The sequence below is a fragment of the Mauremys mutica genome, chromosome 3 (assembly GCF_020497125.1).
Source record: "Mauremys mutica isolate MM-2020 ecotype Southern chromosome 3, ASM2049712v1, whole genome shotgun sequence".
Taxonomy (NCBI): domain Eukaryota; kingdom Metazoa; phylum Chordata; order Testudines; family Geoemydidae; genus Mauremys; species Mauremys mutica.
Window position 1 is genome coordinate 113,533,401 of NC_059074.1, and position 14,315 is coordinate 113,547,715.

The 14,315-nt window shown below is 44.9% G+C and overlaps 1 protein-coding gene across 3 annotated transcripts in view; it reads left to right on the forward strand.

Annotated features, from left to right (window-relative positions):
* Positions 1-10,368: 10,368 nt before the first annotated feature.
* PLEKHG1 (pleckstrin homology and RhoGEF domain containing G1) overlaps positions 10,369-14,315 on the forward strand; it is a 218,034-nt gene continuing 214,087 nt past the window's right edge. For 2 of the 3 annotated variants that reach the window (XM_045011616.1, XR_006578438.1), the window contains exon 1: positions 10,369-10,890. The gene's annotated coding sequence lies outside the window, so the exon portion shown is untranslated. The remainder of the gene's footprint in view (positions 10,891-14,315) is intronic. The other variant, XR_006578439.1, reaches the window with a different exon arrangement.

Consider the following 14,315-nt stretch of genomic DNA (forward strand, 5'->3'; position numbering starts at 1 on the left):
GAACGTGATCAGCTCAGCAGGAAGCTGACCTGGATATAGACTCGGCATGCAGTGAGAATGACAGGCAGACTTGAGAGACAGGGTCTGCAGTTGGCTAGAGAGAACAGAGGACACCAAGGCTGTCATATCTACCTAGGGGCTTGAGGAGAATGCCAAGCAGAGGTAAGACAATATTTTATTATTTTAACTCCTCTTCTCACAGCTTTCTGTACCAAATCATACTTGGTTTTGCAGAAATTGCTTCTGTGTAACTGCATACTATTACTGACCACAGGAACTTGAAGGAGAACTCTGGCAGGATCCAAGCCCAGTTGAACCTGCTCGGTAACATGGTTGGCAGCCAGGGAAGGGTAACCCAGAGATCCAGTCGGGGAATGATTAGATTGTGGGATCCCAGCCCTGAGAGAAGTAGAAACATTGTCCTGTCACTTGAAAGGGGTGCACTCAGGAGACTGGAAAAGGGTTTCAGAAAAGGCAGCCTAAGCAGAGATCATGACACCTGCCCCACCCGATGCATAACTGAGTTAGGGCTTATTGAATCATGGCTGAGATACAGGGAGGGGGCAGAGGGAGAGAACACAGGTGGTATGCCCAATACCTGCCACTGTGAGGAAGTGGGTGGGGAAGGGAAGTAGGAAGGGCAGGGAAATAAATGTGTGGAGCCATGGTTCTGCCTCTCCATACATGCTGGGAAGCACAGCTGGTCAAGCATGAATCATGGAAATGTAGGGCTGGAACAGACCTCAAGAGGTCATCCAGTCCATCCCCATGTGCTGAGGCAGGATTACGTATACCTACAGTCTAGACCATCCCTGAAAGGTATTTGCCTAATCTGTTCTTAAATACAGTTGAACCCTGTTATGTCGCCGGCCTAGGGGTTTGCCAAAAAGCGTCGAGATAACCGATGATCGAGATAAACCCCTATCCACCCCCCCACCCCTGAACTCCCCTGCCCTCTCTCCAACACCCCCTCCCTGCCCCCTTACCGCGGTGCCTGCACGTGGCTGGATCCAGCGAAGCGGGACGGGGAAGCGGGGCCGGGCGGCCGTGGACGGGGACCCGGAGCCGGGCAGCCAAAGAAGCGGGACCCGGTAAGCGGGCCGGGCGGCAGGCGAAGCGGACCGGGTAAGCGGGGCCGGGCGGCAGGCGAAGCGGACCGGGTAAGCGGGGCCGGGCGGCAGGCGAAGCGGGGACCGGGTAAGCGGGGCCGGGAGGGCGGGCGGCAGGCGAAGCGGGGACCGGGTAAGCGGGGCCGGGCGGGCGGGCGGCAGGCGAAGCGGGGACCGGGTAAGCGGGGCCGGGCGGGCGGCAGGAGAAGTGGGGACCGGGTATGCGGGGCCGGGCGGGGGCCGGGCGGGCGGCAGGCGAAGCGGGGACCGGGTATGCGGGGGGCGGGCGGGCGGGCGGGCGGGCGGGGACCGGGGAAGCGGGGCCAGGCGGGCGGGGACCGGGGAAGCGGGGAACCGGCGAAGCGGGGCCGGGCGGACGGGTGGGCGGCGAAGCGGGGACCGGGGAAGCGGGGCCGGGCGGGCGGGTACGCGGGGAACCGCGGGGCTGGGGACGCGGGGCTGGGGAGCCGGGGAGCCGGGCGGCCGGGGACGTGGGGAGCCGGGCGGCCAGGGACGCGGGGAGCCGGGCGTCTGGGGAACAGCGCGTCTGGGGAGCCGGGGAGCGGGCGGCTGGGGACACGGTGGGTCGGGGACATGGGGAGCCGGGCGGCTGGGGAACCGCGCGGCTGGGGAGCCGGGGCTAGGGCAGGAGTCGCGTGGCCGGGGAGGGATGCGGCAGGAGCCGGGCAGGGCCGCCGCTGGAGTTACAGTCGAACCCATTTATCTCGACCTCGGTTAGTGGCAAATTTGGCGCTCTTCTGTGCTCGAGATATTAGGGTTCGGCGAGATTAAAGAATCGACATAACCGATGAGAAACCGATAAGACAAAGAGGGAGTTTGGCGGTTCCACTTCTAAAACGTCGACTTAATAGGATTGGCAAGTTAACCGAGGTCGAGATAAATGGGTTCGACTGTACCTCCAAGGACAGGAATTCTACAACCGCCTTAGGTAACCTGTTCCCATGAAGGGGGAAGCAAGCTGCATCCTGGAAAGGGAAAGGGAATGAACAAATTTACCATTTATCCCCCATATACCCTGCAGTGGAGAGTAGCACAAGAGGAATTGTGATTTCCCGAGTCACAATTTTTTCCTGGAACACTTTGTCGAGCAACACAGGTATGTGCTTTCCCCTTCCGTAGGATTGAGTGTAAAGGCTCTTCTAGCCCAGCGTTTCTCAACTGCGGCCACCAAGGAGTTTTCCTGCGGCCACGACAGCCTCCTGGGTAGAGATGGGGGAGGGAGCAAAGCAGTGTCTCTTCCCTGCAGCCCTCTGCCCCCAGCTTCAGCTGTGGGACTCTGGTGACTGGCGTCAGCACAGGGTGGCGGGACTTCAGGAGGGCTGGCCTTACTGGGTGCTGTGGTCCAGAGGCAAGGAGCAGGATGCCTGGGGTGCGAGGCTGCAGAAGGGAGCTTAGGGCAATGTGGGGGAGCAGAGGGCCTGGGAGCAATAGGGGGCCCAGGAGCAATAGGGAGCCTGGGGACGTTAGCAGGGACTAGAGGCGATGGGAGGTGGATGGGGGAGGCTGCAGGGGCCAGATGCCCCAAAATACAACTGTACATGATTTTTATTGAGACTGTAAAAGGCACCCTACATAAATCAATTACAATGATTTGGATGTGTCTCTGTGCATATTTGTTTGGTTTTCCTAATTAGTTAAGTATTTTAGGAAAATTTGTCAGAGCGGCCACCAGCAAGAGTTGGTGGCTCCACCCTGAGGCCACCAAAATTTTTGTTATGAGAACCCCATACCATTCAAATTGATTATTCCATTGGAAAATGTTTACTCTTGCATAAGTTTTGTATAACTTTAACAATCTTGGTTTGGGTTTTTTTAAGTGTGGATGGACATGTTTTCTGAAATGCCAGATGAAAACCATTTTTTCCCCTCTGTAGAACAGAAGTATCCTGTCAAAAAACAGGAGTCTATTATCTACCAAGAAGTGGAACATAAAACAATAAGGAAGTGAAGGACCAAGGCTCCTGTGGAATTATAGACTTGGGTTGACTACAAAGTAGAGTGTCTGACCTTGATCTTACCATGGATTATTTGACTCTGAAGTTAATTTTATGAAAAATTAACAGGACTGACTGTGTTTCATGTGGAACATGTATGTTTTTGTGAAGGTTTCAAGCAATTCAGTATATTGAGAAGACATGAAATATTAAAGAAGGCTTACTCGTATAGAGAAATGGTCCCTGACAAATACAGTATAAGGCCTTGATTCAGCAAAGTCTTAAGCATGTTTGTAATCTTACTCACACGAGTTTTGCAGTAATTTCGGCATGTTTAAACATTTGCAGGATTTTGACATAAGCCGGTGGTTATCACATTTTACTTTTCATGCTCAAATTATTAATAAAATCAATCTAATTACATAAAGTGATCACAACTGGAATAAATGAAGAGCTGATAGTCTGCTTCTTAGAGGCCATGATTCTCTTTGAAATGATTATTGATGCTACTTGCAGCTCTTGCCTTATTGCAGATCTCAGTGACTGATACAAGAGACCAGAATTGTCAGACAAATCATTCAAGCAGCGCAATGAGACTCCAAAAGCTTATAGTGCTAGATGAGGGATAAATATACTTTTGGAATGTAGTTTGATGACCATATATGCAAAAGTTTGGCAACTCCTAACTACCTATCAACAATTATTTTATGAAAATATTGTTATTCACTCTGTCAATTTGGCAAAAAAGTAATGTTGATGGTTAATTAACCCAAAAGGACCAAAAGGTGCAGTCATAGTTCCCTGCTGACCTTTAAAGTTTGTGTATCCTAGAGCTAAGTATAGCCACTAAATATAAACAAAATTCTTAAATTTAAATGAAATAAAGCCCCTTTTGATATTGGATTTCTCTTGACCAGCATATGACACTACAACCATCCTAAAGTAAAGACAACAGCCTCAACTCAGGAGAACATAAATTACTTTTGTACTGGTGAATTAACATAAGGGCAATATTTATCTAAACAACTATTAATTTAATTATTGGAAATCTGAAACCTTTAAGGACTGATTTTGAAAGTGTCCTTCTTTTTGTACAAAATTGAGCCCACAACGAATTGCAGATGCAAAAATTAACATTTTGGCATCTAAATATCTATGCCACCATATATTAATGGTAGTATTTGTACACAATTAATTGCAGATATAATTATGGATACATAACTGTGCCTACAGGTATAGAAGACTTGTTGGCTTTTAAGCTTTGCCATTCAACTTTAATGTCTGAAATACAATTATTGAAATACAAACCCAGGTATTTATCCTGCAAGCACCTATGCAAGTGCTTAACTTTATTCACCTGAACAGTTCCATTGAACTCCAAAAAAATTAATAATGTGCACAAGTGTTACAGGATTGGGGCCTTAATGATCTATGGTATGACCTGCAACCATCATAGTGTAATCTTTCTATGTGCAGAGTCAATAGTTTAAAACATAGCTAATCAATCAAAAATCAACTTTGGCCATGTCTTCCCAAGTCTTTAACTCAGTTTAACAAATGTTTTTATAAATATAGTTTAAAATTCATCTGTGGCTGAAAATGGCTTTAGTTTGTTTTCACTGAGTGTGGCTAGCATCTATTTTTGTTATAACTAAATTAATGAACTAAAGCATGAAAGCCAGATAGCCAAAACACAATGGAACTTGCTCCAACTACGGCCATGTTTTAAGACTGTTTCCATACTGTTATCAATTTATTTTGAGAGTTCTTCATACGGCAACAATCTTAGTATATTTTCCCTGAGCTAGGGAATATTTTTCCACAAACTGTCAAAATATCGACACCTGCCTTTATCACTAATAAACCAATTTATTTGTTCCCTATGCTCATACCTCACTCTACATTAACTTTTGCAATATTAAGTGTAGGTGTAGCTCCAAAAACCTGCTTAAAATTAGTCCTGCAAAGCAGATAAGTGTCCTCATGCCTGACAATGAATCTGTCTCAGCAGGTGGAGTAGTTTACTTGGATGCTATAAAGAAAATACATCACAGGGTTTGTCAATACAGCGTGGTTGGTGAGTGACCATGTTTACACAACATCCATTTTCCTAAGCTGCACCCTTACTCACGGAACACATGCAGTTCTTTGTTTCTGCAGACTATTTTTTTCCACAAGCAGAATTGTGGTGCATTTCTTCTTCTGCTTTTTTGGTGTATAGTGGTTTTCTGCTATCAAAAGATGGAACATTTCTAACTTTTGTGTGTACATTTATACTCATTTGGCTCTCCTAAGAGCATTTGTTCCACAGACCCTAATTCAGCAAAACACTAAAACATATGTTTATCTTTTGGCACAGCAAAGCTAAGCAGGGTGAATCTATGTAATGGGTTTAAAGAAAAGTGCATACCTATGACTAAGTCTACTTTAGAACCGCTTTACCGGTATAGGAATCCTGTATCCGCAAAATTCTTCTAGTATGGACATGGCTATTCCAGCAAAGATGTGCACTCCTATGAGCAAAATAAGCTATCCCAGAAAAAGCAGTTTTGCCAGTACTGTATAATTGAATCTTCTACACTAGACCCTTTTGCTGGCAGTTAGGTCAGTCAGAGATCACAATAGCTATGCTGCCAGAAGTCTGTAGTATAGGCATGCGCTAAGTGTTTTGCTGAACCAGGGCTCTAATGAGGAAGGTCAGGTGATAACACAATGATTACGCTAGTGCAATACTGTTATTATATTGAAATAATGTACATAGTTTTGTTAAAGCTGGCCTCATAGATATACACAGTCCTGCCATACTCTGTGCAGTTGATGTGAATGGACATTCATGTAGAAAGGAAAATACAGTATTGACAAAAGAAATGTTGTTATACAGAGATGCCACATCAGGGGAAGAGGAATCAAAGGGCGTCCTGCCCAGAAATCCTTCACTGCCAATACTCAATGCTCTGAAAATTGTGATGATAATACCATGGATTGGTTTATTACAGGAGAGGGTGGGTAAGGTTCTGTGGCCTGCAATGTGCAGGAGGTCAGACTAGATGATCATGATGGTCTCTTCTGGCCTTAAAATCTATGAGTCTATGATTACAGTGTGATTAGCCAAGGGATTCACAATTTATCCCATACATTCCACTTTGGAAAATGTTATATTGCTTGATTCTTATACCTCTGTAATTCTGTCGGCAACAATGATCAGATTCTATCAGCCACTCATCATCTGGAGAGAGTTAGTTACTTCAACAGAAGGTCAGATATTTTTGATACAAGCTAATAGAAACTGGAGTAATGCATATCCAGGACTTAGGAGGGAAACACTCTTCTTGGAGATTTTCCCTAATAGACAAAGTTTGAGTCTGAAGAGAATTCCACACGGAACAGACCCAATAGTGCCTTAAATATATATTTCCAGAAACTGTACAATTTCTTACTGCTCCAAAAGACATGGGATAACATGCCTCTTTTGCCTGCATATCTCTATTTCGGAGATGTATGTAACATCATTCATTTTAATTTGGTCTGAATCTACCAAAAATTGTATGCAAATTAAAATGCACCAAGCTGTACTTTGGTACAAAGAATATAATGTTTGAAAGAATGAATTTTTCCCCCTATGGCAGAGAAAATTCCCTAATTCTGCCTTCCAAAAAAAGACCAGGACATCCATTAGAGGTATTTTTCCTCAATCAGCAATGTAAAGGGCCAAATTCTTTGGGATTGAAAATTGAATCATTTTCTCCAAGTCTAAATTCAGGGCACAGAGCAGCCACACAATGTAGGGATTTATTGGCTAGGGCAGGGGTTCCAAACGTGGTGTCTGTGGGCACCATGGTGCCCGCCGGGGCATCTAAGTGCACCCACATACTGGACGGCAGACGAGCATCCGCCAAAATGCCACCGACTAGCTGCATCATCCAGAGGTGTTGTCGCCGAAATGCCGATTTTCAGCGGTATTTCAGTGGTGAAGCCTCTGGATGACGCTGCTTGTCAGCAACATTTTGGCAGCAACACCTATTGACGTTGCCGCTTGTTGGCGGAATTTCGGTGGACGCGCGTCTGCCGCCATGGTCCTCCATGGCTCATCGTCTGGTGCCTACCAGACAAAAAAGGTTGGGGACCACTGGGCTAGGGGATCAGTATTGTTTGCAGACTCCCTCATCACATCCTGGCCTTAACTCTGTACCAATCCATGCTGCTACAGTGAGAACATCTGTAGACTACTAGAGCACTTTTCCATAGCACTAACTGCAGAGTGCAGCCTCTTTATGATCTGTCTTTCTCATGTGCAAGAACAGTGACACTTCAGTAAGAAGGGGATTGGGGGTGGAGCAGGGTCTTACCCCAAGTGATAATCAGTTGTAACACTGTTATATAAAGAAATGTTATTTATAGGAGTGGTTATCATTAAGGAAAATTGGGGAAATTTACTTTTTTTTTCTGGGTTGAAAAGACGATGTATCTCCATTATGGGCTAAATGCAAAACTTTGTTTTCAAACAGTGCCAATGTGGATTTATAAGACAATATTGGCCTTTTTAATTATTAAATTCACTCCTCATTTGAGACAATATATGCTATATGTATGTTTTGGGGGAGTTTTTAACACTTCAGAAATGGTGCATTAAGAGACCTGGATTCAGGATTCTAGCAAGAACAGTTACGATTAGGGTGAACATTGAAACTCACTAGTCACATTACTGTTCTGTCTATATATTTGAACATCCTAAATGTCTAAAATCACTCACATACCATATGCCATATATTTAGCATAAGCACAGGGAAAATCTGTAGCATACTTCAAAAATTAAAGACTTCTTCTTTGATGAAAATTATGAAGTGAAGGGGTTTTGTTAGCGGAAGAATGTGAAATGTTGGTGGAAAGTGAGGAAATGCTACTGAATACCGTATATATATTTTAATTTAAAAATTCCCTTTAGTTTAATTGGAAGTAAGAATAATTATAATATGCATTCACATTGTATTTGTGCTTTCTATTGCGTTTCTGTTCTCTGCTTTTTCACTTTTCTTACTTGGAACATAAGAACATAAGAACGGCCGTACCGGGTCAGACCAAAGGTCCATCTAGCCCAGTATCTGTCTACCAACAGTGGCCAATGCCAGGTGCCCCAGAGGGAGTGAACCTAACAGGCAATGATCAAGTGATCTCTCTCCTGCCATCCATCTCCATCCTCTGACGAACAGAGGCTAGGGACACCATTCTTACCCATCCTAGCTAATAGCCATTTATGGACTTAGCCACCATGAATTTATCCAGTTCCCTTTTAAACATTGTTATAGTCCTAGCCTTCACAACCTCCTCAGGTAAGGAGTTCCACAACAAGTTGACTGTGCGCTGCGAGAAGAAGAACTTCCTTTTATTTGTTTTAAAACTGCTGCCTATTAATTTCATTTGGTGACCCCTAGTTCTTGTATTATGGGAATAAGTAAATAACTTTTCCTTATCCACTTCCTCAACATCACTCATGATTTTATATACCTCTATCATATCCCCCCTTAGTCTTCTCTTTTCCAAGCTGAAAAGTCCTAGCCTCTTTAATCTTTCCTCGTATGGGACCCTCTCCAAACCCCTAATCATTTTAGTTGCCCTTTTCTGAACCTTTTCTAGTGCTAGAATATATTTTTTGAGGTGAGGAGACCACATCTGTACACAGTATTCGAGATGTGGGCGTACCATGGAACACATTGAAAGCAAATTGTTTTGCATGGACATGGTATGGGGGAACAACTTGCAGGATTGGAGACTTAGGCCTTAATTAGAAAAGCACCCTATTCAGGAAGGGTATTTAAGCACATGTTAAGGTTAAGCATTTGCTTACATGCTCTCTTGAATTGGGGTTTTATATACCACAGAGATGGAAACTGCAGAAGACACTAAGGCAGGGGTAGGCAACCTATGGCATGGGTGCCGAAGGCGGCACACGAGCTGGTTTTCAATGGCACTCACACTGTCCGGGTCCTGGCCACCAGTCTGGGGGGCTCTGCATTTTACTTTAATTTTAAATGAAACTTCTTAAACATTTTAAAAGCCTTATTTACTTTACATACAACAATAGTTTAGTTATGTATTATAGACTTATAGAAAGAGACCTTCTAAAAATGTTAAAATGTATTACTGGCACGCGAAACCTTAAATTAGAGTGAATAAAAGAAGATTCGGCACACCACTTCTGAAAGGTTGCCAACCCCTGCACTAAGGCTACACTACAGAGTTTTCAGCTGCACCGCTGCTAGTGCAGACGCTCTAAGCGGCTGGGACTCCTGTCGATTTACTTACTCTAGCCCTCGAGAGCAGTGATAGCTATGTCAGTGGGAGAAGCTCTCCCAACAACATAGCACTGTCCACACTGGCACTTAGATCAGGGTAATTTACTTCAGTGCTTGAAAATATGAATCTTAAAAGCTGAAAAAACAGAAGCAAATAGAAATAAGAAATTATTATTTTTAAATCTCATAAAAGTTAAGTCACTTGGGTTTTTGACTCAGGATTTTTGAACCCTTAATGTTGGCAAGGCTGAGAAATTTGATAGCAAAATTGACTAGCTAAGGGTTACAAAAAGTGAACCAGGCTAGTATTCAAGTAGGCCACTTCAGAAGTGAAAGTGACTAATTGTCCAAGCTGAGAGAGACCAAAGAGTAATCAAATAGCACAGGTGGAAAGTATATCACCCTTCATCCTGAAAATGATTTACCTGCTATGTTTATAATACCTAGCATAGTATAAATGGAAAACAATTAGAAGAAAAGAAATCTTTCTCTACTTATTTCAGTTAATTAACTTTGTGCGTTTAACTGCAATGGTGCATAGTCAGTTTTAATTTTTCTCGGTATGGTCAGTTAGGCTCTGATCCCGCATCAGACTATTCTGACAGCTTGATCCCTGTGTCCCATTGCCTTCAGTGAGACTGCTTGGCCACAGAGTCTCATTGTGATGCAGGACTGGGGCTTTATGTTAAACTTTTGTTAGGCAGTTTCCTCTATTTAAGTGGATCTTTCACAAAGCAACACAAAACAGAAAAAAACATGTTTAAAAATAGGAAAATGTGATTGTAAAGCCACAAAACTACCAAGGAGACTCCGGACAGGTGTAGTATGCAAAGACACTTTGAACTTTTTTTTTTAAATTGACTAGATTTCAAGTTAACAGTGTCCCTTTCCCTTAATAGCCTAAACTAAATCACAAGAGATGCAATTACTCCATTAATCACCACCTTATAATATTTTAAAGGGACAAGGGCTGGTTTATCATCATGCAACATCAAGGGGTGTGTCTCCCTCCAGTATGTGAGTTTCCTCTTGGGATGTAGACACTAGTAGCGTGATTTAAAGTGTAAGAAGGTAGTCACTCCCCCCTGAGGTTTAACAGAAAACACAAGGGAAAGGCTGTAAGTTTAGCCCAGGCCAGGAAGGAAGCCCCCGGAAAGTAGTGGAGTGCTTGCTTTGTGTGTGTGTGAAAACAGTAGCTGAGGGTTTTTTTCTCCAGCGGGCTGTAATTTGACTGTTCTCTTTGGCTTCGCTCCAGAGTCAAGTCCAAGTGGTTAATCTCCCGCTCCGGGGGGAAGTCAGCTGCAGCCGGAGGCCGGGCCGAGCCGAGCCGAGCCGGGCCTCCCTGGGGAGGGGCCGAGCCCGCGGGCAGAGCTGCGGCTGGAGGAGGGGGAGTTTTACAAGCCGCCCCGGCCGCACGGGAGGAGCAGGAAGTTTGGAGAATAAGCTGCTGCCCCAGAGCCGGAGCGGCAGGAGCCGCCAGAGGACGAGGCGCTGCGGGTTGGGCGACTGCTGGAGACCAGCGCTCTCCGCCCCCGGGTATAAACACTCGGGGTGTGCGGGGCTGACTGGGGGACGCCCGTCAGCAGCGGCTGGGAGCTGCCGCCGGCACCCCGGGGAAAGGGAGCGAGCGAGCGCTTTGTGCTGCGGAACAGGTCTCCTCCTTCTCCTCCTCCACTGATGCAAGCCCCCAGGTAGCGCGTTCTCCTGCCCGCTCCCGGGGCTGCCGCTTCTCCCGCTCTCTCCCCTCCGGTGTCCTCTCCCAGGGAGCCGGCTGGGTCCCGGCGGCTGTTACTGGTGGGGGCGGATCATTGTCGGGCTGCTTCGGAGCAGGCAGCGGTGGGGCTGGGCTGGGGGCAGAGGCGGCCGGGGGGCCTGACTCCGTTCCGCGGGGGCGGAAAGGGGCGTGTGTGGGAGCCGCTCCGCACCCGCCGGGCCCGGGTACTGCCGGGCTAAGCCACCGCCCGCGGGGTCACTTGCCCTGCGGATCCCCGCGGGGAGGGACAGACGCGGGCACCGCTCCAGAAGCGCAGCGCTGTGGGGCGGATAGAGCCGGGAGGCCGCTCCCCTCCCCTGCGCGGGCCGGGCGGTAAAACGGGGCTCAGGAGCCCGGGGGATTCGCCTCGCGTTTGTTACCTGCCGAGAGGCGGGGCAGCCGCGCTGTGACTGGGCGGGGGGGCTCGCTGCACGGATAGTCTCAAATCCCCCCGTGTCCCGGCCGGCCGGCACGTCTCTAGTGCGGGGCCGGGGTGGCCCGCAGTCCTGTGTCGCTCGTGTGGAAGGCGAGTCGCGGTTCCTTCGCACGGCGCTGCGTGTTTTGCTGGTGAGCACGAGCCTCTAGATTATAACACAGGGGACGGCAGCAAGCGTGGCTGGGGCTGGAGGGAAACATCTGGAGTTTCAACTTGGTTAAGCTCCGGCATCTGAGGCAGGGGACAAGCTATTGCTTTACCTGTACTAGCTTTCCCAAGGAGGTAGCTACTGCCACTCTCCTGCCTGGGGATTTGCTGAGGAGTGTAACCCAGTGGAAGAGCCATTGTGCCGATAACATTTCAGAAACGGGAGGATTTTTTTTTAAAATCCAGCCCATCCCTTCAGTTGTTTGCTTTTAATGAGGAAAATCCATCAACTTAGAAGTTGTTTAGACTACCCTCCTTCTTTGTGTGGCCCTTCTCTTTCTACTCCAGCACTGCAAAAATCTGACGTGTAAATAATGCACTGCAGGAATATCACATCAGGTAGTAAAGCATCCTGTGTGTAATATATTTATGAAGGGTACAAACAATGTTCAGCTGTTTTTGTCCACAAAAGTACTTTTGTGTTTGGCTACAATTAAGTGTGATCTTAAAATCTGAGCAAAGGCCATATTTTGTACACGCAGCACCAGAAGTAGTTTTCATTAACGTTTAACATACTGCATGATCAAATCTCTGAAAATTTGATACAGGTTTCATAATGCCTCTGTTTTGAACCACATGTTAAAGCCCAAATGCCTGGTGGTAATTATTTGGAATTAAACTCTACAAATTCTAATGTATTTTTATTAAACCTGGTTCTTTTAAAATAAATATAGTTAGTGTCAGTTTGGTTCTGGTGTCTGTTCCCTAAAGCATTTAAAAATATGACCAATCATCTTCATATATATATTTTCTTCCTGTTTCTCTTTTGGAGCCCTGACAATTTCCCTGTTGCCTGTCCTTGGTTTCTTTTCCTGACTCTGAAGGCCTTATGTCACAGCTGTTGTCCTTCTGGAAGGATAGAATGGGAGCCCTTCAGAACCCATCAACTCCTGTCCTTAAATCAGCCAAAGGGTCATTGTTGAATAAGATGATTCACTTCATTTCTCCTTTTCTTTGCAAGGCCTCAGCACTCCCAGCATGAGGAGCAAGGGTCCTGGAACAAAACACAATTTCATATTGGGCTGGCTCTTGGTATCTTTTTTTCCCCTTTAAATGTTAATTAGGATACTGATACAGTTGGGATTTAACTTATTTCTTGCCCTTATAGACAACATTAGGAGTGGATCAAAAGTGTGAGCAAATAATAATGACATGAAACTGCCTACATAAATCACAATGAATGGGTGATTTAAAAATAATAATAAATACTAACTCTTATATTAGTAGTAGTTTTCTTTGCCTCTCTGTTTCCTTCTTGGAGGAACACTGCCTAGCATTTGTGGTTCAGATTTCTACAAGTGTTTGTTGCTCAAGCCTCTAGCTCAGGGGTAGGCAACCTATGGCACGTGTGCTTATTTTCAGTGGCACTCACACTGCCTGGGTTCCTAGCCACTGGTCTGGGGGGCTCTGCATTTTAATTTAATTTTAAGTGAAGCTTCTTAAACGTTTTAAAAACCTTCTTTACTTTACATATAACAATAGTTTAGTTATATATTATACATTTATAGAAAGAGACCTTCTAAAAACGTTAAATGTATTACTGGCACGCAAAACCTTAAATTAGAGTGAATAAATGAAGACTCGGCACACTACTTCTGAAAGGTTGCTGACCCCTGCTCTAGCTAAATTTATAAAGGAATCCTGTTAGCTTGTACAAAGCTAAATTTGGCTGTAGCAACTACTGGATGTATAACTTAGAAAGCTACATATGTAACTGTCTTAAGCTTTATTTTTCAACTTTTGATTTTTGTGGTATGCAGTTGTCTTAATTCTGAGAACTTTTAAAGATGCACATGGATGCTTTGGCTGACAATATACACAAAATATGAATAAAGTTAAATCTCATTAACTTCAAAGATGCTTCTTTTAGAATGGGGGGCTGAAATTCTTGTCCCTAGAGGGCATTAAATGGTTCCCTTATACATCCAAATAGTCAGTTTTTTAACTTTAGCTCCTTTCCCTGACAAAGTTGACAAACTGGAAACTATCCACAATGCTCTGAGAATGTTTCAGTAGCTTCAATATTAAATGTTTGTCATATTACCATGGTGTTAGCATATTATTGGATATTTCTAAAAGTTTAACAATGTAGAGTGGGATGTTGTTGGATTTATATGTTATAATGTTTAGAACTTCTATAACTTCTATAACTAAATTTGTTAGTCTCTAAGGTGCCACGAGTACTCCTCGTTATAACTTCTCCGTCATTAATATACTAGTGTTTGTTCTTACTGACATTTACCATAATTCTTTGGTCTTTCTAAAGAGGGAAAGCTCTGTTAGAATTAAGGCACAGAGTATACCTTTCAAACTGCTTTAAGTTTGGGGTCAAATATTTCTCCTTTTGAAAATCCTGTGCAACTCTTTGAAAGCTTGCCACAAAATGTCCTTATTTTAATAGATGGTGCAAAAAGTTTTCTTAACTAGAATGCCTTTTAATTATTAAAATGGCATTCTAGAGAGGGAAGTTTAGAAATGTAGCTTCTAAAGGGTTAATCTCCATCCAGATAGTTAGTGCTTTGTGGAACAGAGGGAGAGGATTTATTTAACTTGCATATTTATGTG